The sequence below is a fragment of the Dendrobates tinctorius genome, unplaced genomic scaffold, assembly GCF_039654945.1.
Source record: "Dendrobates tinctorius isolate UK_male_01 unplaced genomic scaffold, ASM3965494v1 ptg000019l, whole genome shotgun sequence".
Classification (NCBI taxonomy): Eukaryota; Metazoa; Chordata; class Amphibia; order Anura; family Dendrobatidae; genus Dendrobates; species Dendrobates tinctorius.
The window spans coordinates 14513906-14527798 of record NW_027361687.1 but is presented as its reverse complement, the minus strand read 5'-3'; positions in this window follow the sequence as shown (position 1 = coordinate 14527798).

Here is a 13893-nt window from a genome sequence, read left to right as displayed (position 1 = left end):
TGTCATAATCATTGGATGATGTCATAATCATTTTGTTGATGTCATAATCATTTGATGTCATAATCACTGGATGATGTCATAATCATTTTGTTGATGTCATAATCATTTGATGATGTCATAATCATTTTGTTGATGTCATAATCATTGGATGATGTCATAATCATTTGATGTCATAATCATTGGATGATGTCATAATCATTTTGTTGATATCATAATCATTTTATGATGTCATAATCATTTTGTTGATGTCATAATCATTTTGTTGATGTCATAATCATTTGATGATGCCATAATCATTTTGTTGATGTCATAATCATTTGATGATGCCATAATCATTTTGTTGATGTCATAATCATTGGATGATGTCATAATCATTTTGTTGATGTCATAATCATTTGATGATGTCATAATCATTGGATGATGTCATAATCATTTTGTTGATGTCATAATCATTTGATGATGTCATAATCATTAGATGTTGTCATAATCATTTTGTTGATGTCATAATCATTGGATGATGTCATAATCATTTTGTTGATGTCATAATCATTTGATGATGCCATAATCATTTTGTTGATGTCATAATCATTTGATGATGTCATAATCATTTGATGTCATAATCATTGGATGATGTCATAATCATTTTGTTGATGTCATAATCATTTGATGATGTCATAATCATTTGATGTCATAATCATTGGATGAAGTCATAATCATTTTAAGATGTCATAATCATTTTGTTGATGTCATAATCATTTGATGATGTCATAATCATTTTGTTGATGTCATAATCATTTGATGATGTCATAATCATTTTGTTGATGTCATAATCATTTTGTTGATGTCATAATGATTTGATGATGTCATAATCATTGGATGATGTCATAATCATTGGATGATGTCATAATCATTTTGTTGATGTCATAATCATTTGATGATGTCATAATCATTAGATGATGTCATAATCATTTTGTTGATGTCATAATCATTTGATGATGTCATAATCATTAGATGATGTCATAATCATTTTGTTGATGTCATAATCATTTGATGATGTCATAATCATTAGATGATGTCATAATCATTTTGTTGATGTCATAATCATTTGATGATGTCATAATCATTTGATGTCATAATCATTGGATGATGTCATAATCATTTTGTTGATGTCATAATCATTTGATGATGTCATAATCATTAGATGATGTCATAATCATTTTGTTGATGTCATAATCATTTGATGATGTCATAATCATTAGATGATGTCATAATCATTTTGTTGATGTCATAATCATTTGATGATGTCATAATCATTTTGTTGATTTCATAATCATTTGATGATGTCATAATCATTTGATGTCATAATCATGGGATGATGTCATAATCATTTTGTTGATGTCATAATCATTTGATGATGTCATAATCATTAGATGATGTCATAATCATTTTGTTTATGTCATAATGATTTGATGATGTCATAATCATTGGATGATGTCATAATCATTGGATGATGTCATCATCATTTTGTTGATGTCATAATCATTTGATGATGTCATAATCATTTGATGTCATAATCATTTGATGATGTCATAATCATTAGATGATGTCATAATCATTTTGTTTATGTCATAATGATTTGATGATGTCATAATCATTGGATGATGTCATAATCATTGGATGATGTCATCATCATTTTGTTGATGTCATAATCATTTGATGATGTCATAATCATTTGATGTCATAATCATTGGATGATGTCATAATCATTGGATGATGTCATAATCATTTTGTTGATGTCATAATCATTTGATGATGTCATAATCATTTTGTTGATGTCATAATCATTGGATGATGTCATAATCATTTTGTTGATGTCATAATCATTTGATGATGTCATAATCATTTGATGTCATAATCATTGGATGATGTCATAATCATTTTGTTGATGTCATAATCATTTGATGATGTCATAATCATTTGATGTCATAATCATTGGATGATGTCATAATCATTTGAAGATGTCATAATCATTTTGTTGATGTCATAATCATTTGATGATGTCATAATCATTTTGTTGATGTCATAATCATTTGATGATGTCATAATCATTTTGTTGATGTCATAATCATTTTGTTGATGTCATAATGATTTGATGATGTCATAATCATTGGATGATGTCATAATCATTAGATGATGTCATAATCATTTTGTTGATGTCATAATCATTTGATGATGTCATAATCATTAGATGATGTCATAATCATTTTGTTGATGTCATAATCATTTGATGATGTCATAATCATTGGATGATGTCATAATCATTTTGTTGATGTCATAATCATTTGATGATGTCATAATCATTAGATGATGTCATAATCATTTTGTTGATGTCATAATCATTTGATGATGTCATAATCATTTTGTTGATTTCATAATCATTTGATGATGTCATAATCATTTGATGTCATAATCATGGGATGATGTCATAATCATTTTGTTGATGTCATAATCATTTGATGATGTCATAATCATTAGATGATGTCATAATCATTTTGTTTATGTCATAATGATTTGATGATGTCATAATCATTGGATGATGTCACAATCATTGGATGATGTCATCATCATTTTGTTGATGTCATAATCATTTGATGATGTCATAATCATTTGATGTCATAATCATTGGATGATGTCATAATCATTGGATGATGTCATAATCATTTTGTTGATGTCATAATCATTTGATGATGTCATAATCATTTTGTTGATGTCATAATCATTGGATGATGTCATAATCATTTTGTTGATGTCATAATCATTGGATGATGTCATAATCATTTGATGTCATAATCATTGGATGATGTCATAATCATTTTGTTGATGTCATAATCATTTGATGATGTCATAATCATTTGATGTCATAATCATTGGATGATGTCATAATCATTTGAAGATGTCATAATCATTTTGTTGATGTCATAATCATTTGATGATGTCATAATCATTTTGTTGATGTCATAATCATTTGATGATGTCATAATCATTTTGTTGATGTCATAATCATTTTGTTGATGTCATAATGATTTGATGATGTCATCATCATTGGATGATGTCATAATCATTGGATGATGTCGTAATCATTTTGTTGATGTCATAATCATTTGATGATGTCATAATCATTAGATGATGTCATAATCATTTTGTTGATGTCATAATCATTTGATGATGTCATAATCATTAGATGATGTCATAATCATTTTGTTGATGTCATAATCATTTGATGATGTCATAATCATTAGATGATGTCATAATCATTTTGTTGATGTCATAATCATTTGATGATGTCATAATCATTTGATGTCATAATCATTGGATGATGTCATAATCATTTTGTTGATGTCATAATCATTTGATGATGTCATAATCATTAGATGATGTCATAATCATTTTGTTGATGTCATAATCATTTGATGATGTCATAATCATTTTGTTGATGTCGTAATCATTTGATGATGTCATAATCATTTTGTTGATTTCATAATCATTTGATGATGTCATAATCATTTGATGTCATAATCATGGGATGATGTCATAATCATTTCGTTGATGTCATAATCATTTGATGATGTCATAATCATTAGATGATGTCATAATCATTTTGTTTATGTCATAATGATTTGATGATGTCATAATCATTGGATGATGTCATAATCATTGGATGATGTCATCATCATTTTGTTGATGTCATAATCATTGGATGATGTCATAATCATTGGATGATGTCATAATCATTTTGTTGATGTCATAATCATTTGATGATGTCAAAATCATTTGATGTCATAATCATTGGATGATGTAATAATCATATTTTTGATGTCATAATCATTTCATGATGTCATAATCATTTTGTTGATGTCATAATGATTTGATGATGTCATAATCATTGGATGATGTCATAATCATTGGATGATGTCATAATCATTTTGTTGATGTCATAATCATTTGATGATGTCAAAATTATTTGATGTCATAATCATTGGATGATGTCATAATCATTTGATGATGTCATAATCATTTTGTTGATGTCATAATGATTTGATGATGTCATAATCATTGGATGATGTCATAATCATTGGATGATGTCATAATCATTGGATGATGTCATAATAATTTTGTTGATGTCATAATCATTTGATGATGCAATAATCATTTGATGTCATAATCATTGGATGATGTCGTAATCATATGATGATGTCATAATCATTTTCTTGATGTCATAATCATTTGATGATGTCATAATCATTTTGTTGATGTCATAATCATTTGATGATGTCAAAATCATTTGATGTCATAATCATTGGATGATGTAATAATCATTTTGTTGATGTCATAATCATTTGATGATGTCATAATCATTTTGTTGATGTCATAATGATTTGATGATGTCATAAACATTGGATGATGTCATAATCATTGGCTGATGTCATAATCATTTTGTTGATGTCATAATCATCTGGTGATGTCAAAATTATTTGATGTCATAATCATTGGATGATGTCATAATCATTTTGTTGATGTCATAATCATTTGATGATGTCATAATCATTTTGTTGATGTCATAATCATTTTGTTGATGTCATAATGATTTGATGATGTCATAATCATTTGATGATGTCATAATCATTGGATGATGTCATAATCATTTTGTTGATGTCATAATCATTTGATGTCATAATCACTGGATGATGTCATAATCATTTTGTTGATGTCATAATCATTTGATGATGTCATAATCATTTTGTTGATGTCATAATCATTGGATGATGTCATAATCATTTGATGTCATAATCATTGGATGATGTCATAATCATTTTGTTGATATCATAATCATTTTATGATGTCATAATCATTTTGTTGATGTCATAATCATTTTGTTGATGTCATAATCATTTGATGATGCCATAATCATTTTGTTGATGTCATAATCATTTGATGATGCCATAATCATTTTGTTGATGTCATAATCATTGGATGATGTCATAATCATTTTGTTGATGTCATAATCATTTGATGATGTCATAATCATTGGATGATGTCATAATCATTTTGTTGATGTCATAATCATTTGATGATGTCATAATCATTAGATGTTGTCATAATCATTTTGTTGATGTCATAATCATTGGATGATGTCATAATCATTTTGTTGATGTCATAATCATTTGATGATGCCATAATCATTTTGTTGATGTCATAATCATTTGATGATGTCATAATCATTTGATGTCATAATCTTTGGATGATGTCATAATCATTTTGTTGATGTCATAATCATTTGATGATGTCATAATCATTTGATGTCATAATCATTGGATGAAGTCATAATCATTTTAAGATGTCATAATCATTTGATGATGTCATAATCATTAGATGATGTCATAATCATTTTGTTGATGTCATAATCATTTGATGATGTCATAATCATTTTGTTGATTTCATAATCATTTGATGATGTCATAATCATTTGATGTCATAATCATGGGATGATGTCATAATCATTTTGTTGATGTCATAATCATTTGATGATGTCATAATCATTAGATGATGTCATAATCATTTTGTTTATGTCATAATGATTTGATGATGTCATAATCATTGAATGATGTCATAATCATTGGATGATGTCATCATCATTTTGTTGATGTCATAATCATTGGATGATGTCATAATCATTTGATGTCATAATCATTGGATGATGTCATAATCATTGGATGATGTAATAATCATTTGATGATGTCATAATCATTAGATGATGTCATAATCATTTTGTTGATGTCATAATCATTGGATGATGTCATAATCATTTTGTTGATGTCATAATCATTTGATGATGTCATAATCATTTTGTTGATGTCATAATCATTTTGTTGATGTCATAATGATTTGATGATGTCATAATCATTGGATGATGTCATAATCATTGGATGATGTCATAATCATTTTGTTGATGTCATTTGATGTCATAATCATTGGATGATGTCATAATCATTGTGTTGATGTCATAATCATTTGATGATGTCATAATCATTAGATGATGTCATAATCATTTTGTTGATGTCATAATCATTTGATGATGTCATAATCATTTTGTTGATTTCATAATCATTTGATGATGTCATAATCATTTGATGTCATAATCATGGGATGATGTCATAATCATTTTGTTGATGTCATAATCATTTGATGATGTCATAATCATTAGATGATGTCATAATCATTTTGTTTATGTCATAATGATTTGATGATGTCATAATCATTGAATGATGTCATAATCATTGGATGATGTCATCATCATCATTTTGTTGATGTCATAATCATTTGATGATGTCATAATCATTTGATGTCATAATCATTGGATGATGTCATAATCATTGGATGATGTCATAATCATTTTGTTGATGTCATAATCATTTGATGATGTCATAATCATTTTGTTGATGTCATAATCATTGGATGATGTCATAATCATTTTGTTGATGTCATAATCATTTGATGATGTCATAATCATTTGATGTCATACTCATTGGATGATGTCATAATCATTTTGTTGATGTCATAATCATTTGATGATGTCATAATCATTTGATGTCATAATCATTGGATGATGTCATAATCATTTGAAGATGTCATAATCATTTTGTTGATGTCATAATCATTTGATGATGTCAAAATCATTTGATGTCATAATCATTGGATGATGTAATAATCATTTTGTTGATGTCATAATCATTTGATGATGTCATAAACATTTTGTTGTTGTCATAATGATTTGATGATGTCATAATCATTGGATGATGTCATAATCATTGGATGATGTCATAATCATTTTGTTGATGTCATAATCATTTTGTTGATGTCATAATGATTTGATGATGTCATAATCATTGGATGATGTCATAATCATTGGATGATGTCATAATCATTTTGTTGATGTCATTTGATGTCATAATCATTGGATGATGTCATAATCATTTTGTTGATGTCATTTGATGTCATAATCATTGGATGATGTCATAATCATTTTGTTGATGTCATAATCATTTGATGATGTCATAATCATTAGATGTTGTCATAATCATTTTGTTGATGTCATAATCATTGGATGATGTCATAATCATTGGATGATGTCATAATCATTTTGTTGATGTCATAATCATTTGATGTCATAATCACTGGATGATGTCATAATCATTTTGTTGATGTCATAATCATTTGATGATGTCATAATCATTTTGTTGATGTCATAATCATTGGATGATGTCATAATCATTTGATGTCATAATCATTGGATGATGTCATAATCATTTGATGTCATAATCATTGGATGATGTCATAATCATTGGATGATGTCATAATCATTTTGTTGATGTCATAATCATTGGATGATGTCATAATCATTTTGTTGATGTCATAATCATTTGATGATGTCATAATCATTAGATGATGTCATAATCATTTTGTTTATGTCATAATGATTTGATGATGTCATAATCATTGAATGATGTCATAATCATTGGATGATGTCATAATCATTTTGTTGATGTCATAATCATTTGATGATGTCATAATCATTAGATGTTGTCATAATCATTTTGTTGATGTCATAATCATTGGATGATGTCATAATCATTGGATGATGTCATAATCATTTTGTTGATGTCATAATCATTTGATGTCATAATCACTGGATGATGTCATAATCATTTTGTTGATGTCATAATCATTTGATGATGTCATAATCATTTTGTTGATGTCATAATCATTGGATGATGTCATAATCATTTGATGTCATAATCATTGGATGATGTCATAATCATTTGATGTCATAATCATTGGATGATGTCATAATCATTGGATGATGTCATAATCATTGGATGATGTCATAATCATTAGATGATGTCATAATCATTTTGTTGATGTCATAATCATTGGATGATGTCATAATCATTTTGTTGATGTCATAATCATTTGATGATGTCATAATCATTTTGTTGATGTCATAATCATTTTGTTGATGTCATAATGATTTGATGATGTCATAATCATTGGATGATGTCATAATCATTGGATGATGTCATAATCATTTTGTTGATGTCATTTGATGTCATAATCATTGGATGATGTCATAATCATTTTGTTGATGTCATAATCATTTGATGATGTCATAATCATTAGATGATGTCATAATCATTTTGTTGATGTCATAATCATTTGATGATGTCATAATCATTTTGTTGATTTCATAATCATTTGGTGATGTCATAATCATTTGATGTCATAATCATGGGATGATGTCATAATCATTTTGTTGATGTCATAATCATTTGATGATGTCATAATCATTAGATGATGTCATAATCATTTTGTTTATGTCATAATGATTTTGTTGATGTCATAATGATTTGATGATGTCATAATCATTGGATGATGTCATAATCATTGGATGATGTCATAATCATTTTGTTGATGTCATTTGATGTCATAATCATTGGATGATGTCATAATCATTTTGTTGATGTCATTTGATGTCATAATCATTGGATGATGTCATAATCATTTTGTTGATGTCATAATCATTTGATGATGTCATAATCATTAGATGTTGTCATAATCATTTTGTTGATGTCATAATCATTGGATGATGACATAATCATTTTGTTGATGTCATAATCATTTGATGTCATAATCACTGGATGATGTCATAATCATTTTGTTGATGTCATAATCATTTGATGATGTCATAATCATTTTGTTGATGTCATAATCATTGGATGATGTCATAATCATTTGATGTCATAATCATTGGATGATGTCATAATCATTTGATGTCATAATCATTGGATGATGTCATAATCATTGGATGATGTCATAATCATTTTGTTGATGTCATAATCATTGGATGATGTCATAATCATTTTGTTGATGTCATAATCATTTGATGATGTCATAATCATTAGATGATGTCATAATCATTTGATGTCATAATCATTGGATGATGTCATAATCATTGGATGATGTCATAATCATTGGATGATGTCATAATCATTAGATGATGTCATAATCATTTTGTTGATGTCATAATCATTGGATGATGTCATAATCATTTTGTTGATGTCATAATCATTTGATGATGTCATAATCATTTTGTTGATGTCATAATCATTTTGTTGATGTCATAATGATTTGATGATGTCATAATCATTGGATGATGTCATAATCATTGGATGATGTCATAATCATTTTGTTGATGTCATTTGATGTCATAATCATTGGATGATGTCATAATCATTTTGTTGATGTCATAATCATTTGATGATGTCATAATCATTAGATGATGTCATAATCATTTTGTTGATGTCATAATCATTTGATGATGTCATAATCATTTTGTTGATTTCATAATCATTTGGTGATGTCATAATCATTTGATGTCATAATCATGGGATGATGTCATAATCATTTTGTTGATGTCATAATCATTTGATGATGTCATAATCATTAGATGATGTCATAATCATTTTGTTTATGTCATAATGATTTTGTTGATGTCATAATGATTTGATGATGTCATAATCATTGGATGATGTCATAATCATTGGATGATGTCATAATCATTTTGTTGATGTCATTTGATGTCATAATCATTGGATGATGTCATAATCATTTTGTTGATGTCATTTGATGTCATAATCATTGGATGATGTCATAATCATTTTGTTGATGTCATAATCATTTGATGATGTCATAATCATTAGATGTTGTCATAATCATTTTGTTGATGTCATAATCATTGGATGATGTCATAATCATTTTGTTGATGTCATAATCATTTGATGTCATAATCACTGGATGATGTCATAATCATTTTGTTGATGTCATAATCATTTGATGATGTCATAATCATTTTGTTGATGTCATAATCATTGGATGATGTCATAATCATTTGATGTCATAATCATTGGATGATGTCATAATCATTTGATGTCATAATCATTGGATGATGTCATAATCATTGGATGATGTCATAATCATTTTGTTGATGTCATAATCATTGGATGATGTCATAATCATTTTGTTGATGTCATAATCATTTGATGATGTCATAATCATTAGATGATGTCATAATCATTTTGTTTATGTCATAATGATTTGATGATGTCATAATCATTGAATGATGTCATAATCATTGGATGATGTCATAATCATTTTGTTGATGTCATAATCATTTGATGATGTCATAATCATTAGATGTTGTCATAATCATTTTGTTGATGTCATAATCATTGGATGATGTCATAATCATTGGATGATGTCATAATCATTTTGTTGATGTCATAATCATTTGATGTCATAATCACTGGATGATGTCATAATCATTTTGTTGATGTCATAATCATTTGATGATGTCATAATCATTTTGTTGATGTCATAATCATTGGATGATGTCATAATCATTTGATGTCATAATCATTGGATGATGTCATAATCATTTGATGTCATAATCATTGGATGATGTCATAATCATTTGATGATGTCATAATCATTAGATGATGTCATAATCATTTTGTTGATGTCATAATCATTGGATGATGTCATAATCATTTTGTTGATGTCATAATCATTTGATGATGTCATAATCATTTTGTTGATGTCATAATCATTTTGTTGATGTCATAATGATTTGATGATGTCATAATCATTGGATGATGTCATAATCATTGGATGATGTCATAATCATTTTGTTGATGTCATTTGATGTCATAATCATTGGATGATGTCATAATCATTTTGTTGATGTCATAATCATTTGATGATGTCATAATCATTAGATGATGTCATAATCATTTTGTTGATGTCATAATCATTTGATGATGTCATAATCATTTTGTTGATTTCATAATCATTTGGTGATGTCATAATCATTTGATGTCATAATCATGGGATGATGTCATAATCATTTTGTTGATGTCATAATCATTTGATGATGTCATAATCATTAGATGATGTCATAATCATTTTGTTTATGTCATAATGATTTGATGATGTCATAATCATTGAATGATGTCATAATCATTGGATGATGTCATCATCATTTTGTTGATGTCATAATCATTGGATGATGTCATAATCATTTGATGTCGTAATCATTGGATGATGTCATAATCATTGGATGATGTCATAATCATTTGATGATGTCATAATCATTAGATGATGTCATAATCATTTTGTTGATGTCATAATCATTGGATGATGTCATAATCATTTTGTTGATGTCATAATCATTTGATGATGTCATAATCATTTTGTTGATGTCATAATCATTTTGTTGATGTCATAATGATTTGATGATGTCATAATCATTGGATGATGTCATAATCATTGGATGATGTCATAATCATTTTGTTGATGTCATTTGATGTCATAATCATTGGATGATGTCATAATCATTTTGTTGATGTCATAATCATTTGATGATGTCATAATCATTAGATGATGTCATAATCATTTTGTTGATGTCATAATCATTTGATGATGTCATAATCATTTTGTTGATTTCATAATCATTTGATGATGTCATAATCATTTGATGTCATAATCATGGGATGATGTCATAATCATTTTGTTGATGTCATAATCATTTGATGATGTCATAATCATTAGATGAAGTCATAATCATTTTGTTTATGTCATAATGATTTGATGATGTCATAATCATTGAATGATGTCATAATCATTGGATGATGTCATCATCATTTTGTTGATGTCATAATCATTTGATGATGTCATAATCATTTGATGTCATAATCATTGGATGATGTCATAATCATTGGATGATGTCATAATCATTTTGTTGATGTCATAATCATTTGATGATGTCATAATCATTTTGTTGATGTCATAATCATTGGATGATGTCATAATCATTTTGTTGATGTCATAATCATTTGATGATGTCATAATCATTTGATGTCATAATCATTGGATGATGTCATAATCATTTTGTTGATGTCATAATCATTTGATGATGTCATAATCATTTGATGTCATAATCATTGGATGATGTCATAATCATTTGAAGATGTCATAATCATTTTGTTGATGTCATAATCATTTGATGATGTCAAAATCATTTGATGTCATAATCATTGGATGATGTAATAATCATTTTGTTGATGTCATAATCATTTGATGATGTCATAATCATTTTGTTGTTGTCATAATGATTTGATGATGTCATAATCATTGGATGATGTCATAATCATTGGATGATGTCATAATCATTTTGTTGATGTCATAATCATTGGATGATGTCATAATCATTTTGTTGATGTCATAATCATTGGATGTCATAATCACTGGATGATGTCATAATCATTTTGTTGATGTCATAATCATTTGATGATGTCATAATCATTGGATGATGTCATAATCATTTTGTTGATGTCATTTGATGTCATAATCATTGGATGATGTCATAATCATTTTGTTGATGTCATAATCATTTGATGATGTCATAATCATTAGATGATGTCATAATCATTTGATGTCATAATCATTTTGTTGATGTCATAATCATTTGATGATGTCATAATCATTAGATGATGTCATAATCATTTGATGTCATAATCATTGGATGATGTCATAATCATTTTGTTGATGTCATAATCATTTGATGATGTCATAATCATTAGATGATGTCATAATCATTTTGTTGATGTCATAATCATTTGATGATGTCAAAATCATTAGATGATGTCATAATCATTTTGTTGATGTCATAATCATTTGATGATGTCATCATCATTTTGTTGATGTCATAATCATTGGATGATGTCATAATCATTTGATGTCATAATCATTGGATGATGTCATAATCATTGGATGATGTAATAATCATTTGATGATGTCATAATCATTAGATGATGTCATAATCATTTTGTTGATGTCATAATCATTGGATGATGTCATAATCATTTTGTTGATGTCATAATCATTTGATGATGTCATAATCATTTTGTTGATGTCATAATCATTTTGTTGATGTCATAATGATTTGATGATGTCATAATCATTGAATGATGTCATAATCATTGGATGATGTCATAATCATTTTGTTGATGTCATTTGATGTCATAATCATTGGATGATGTCATAATCATTTTGTTGATGTCATAATCATTTGATGATGTCATAATCATTAGATGATGTCATAATCATTTTGTTGATGTCATAATCATTTGATGATGTCATAATCATTTTGTTGATTTCATAATCATTTGATGATGTCATAATCATTTGATGTCATAATCATGGGATGATGTCATAATCATTTTGTTGATGTCATAATCATTTGATGATGTCATAATCATTAGATGATGTCATAATCATTTTGTTTATGTCATAATGATTTGATGATGTCATAATCATTGAATGATGTCATAATCATTGGATGATGTCATCATCATTTTGTTGATGTCATAATCATTTGATGATGTCATAATCATTTGATGTCATAATCATTGGATGATGTCATAATCATTGGATGATGTCATAATCATTTTGTTGATGTCATAATCATTTGATGATGTCATAATCATTTTGTTGATGTCATAATCATTGGATGATGTCATAATCATTTTGTTGATGTCATAATCATTTGATGATGTCATAATCATTTGATGTCATAATCATTGGATGATGTCATAATCATTTTGTTGATGTCATAATCATTTGATGATGTCATAATCATTTGATGTCATAATCATTGGATGATGTCATAATCATTTGAAGATGTCATAATCATTTTGTTGATGTCATAATCATTTGATGATG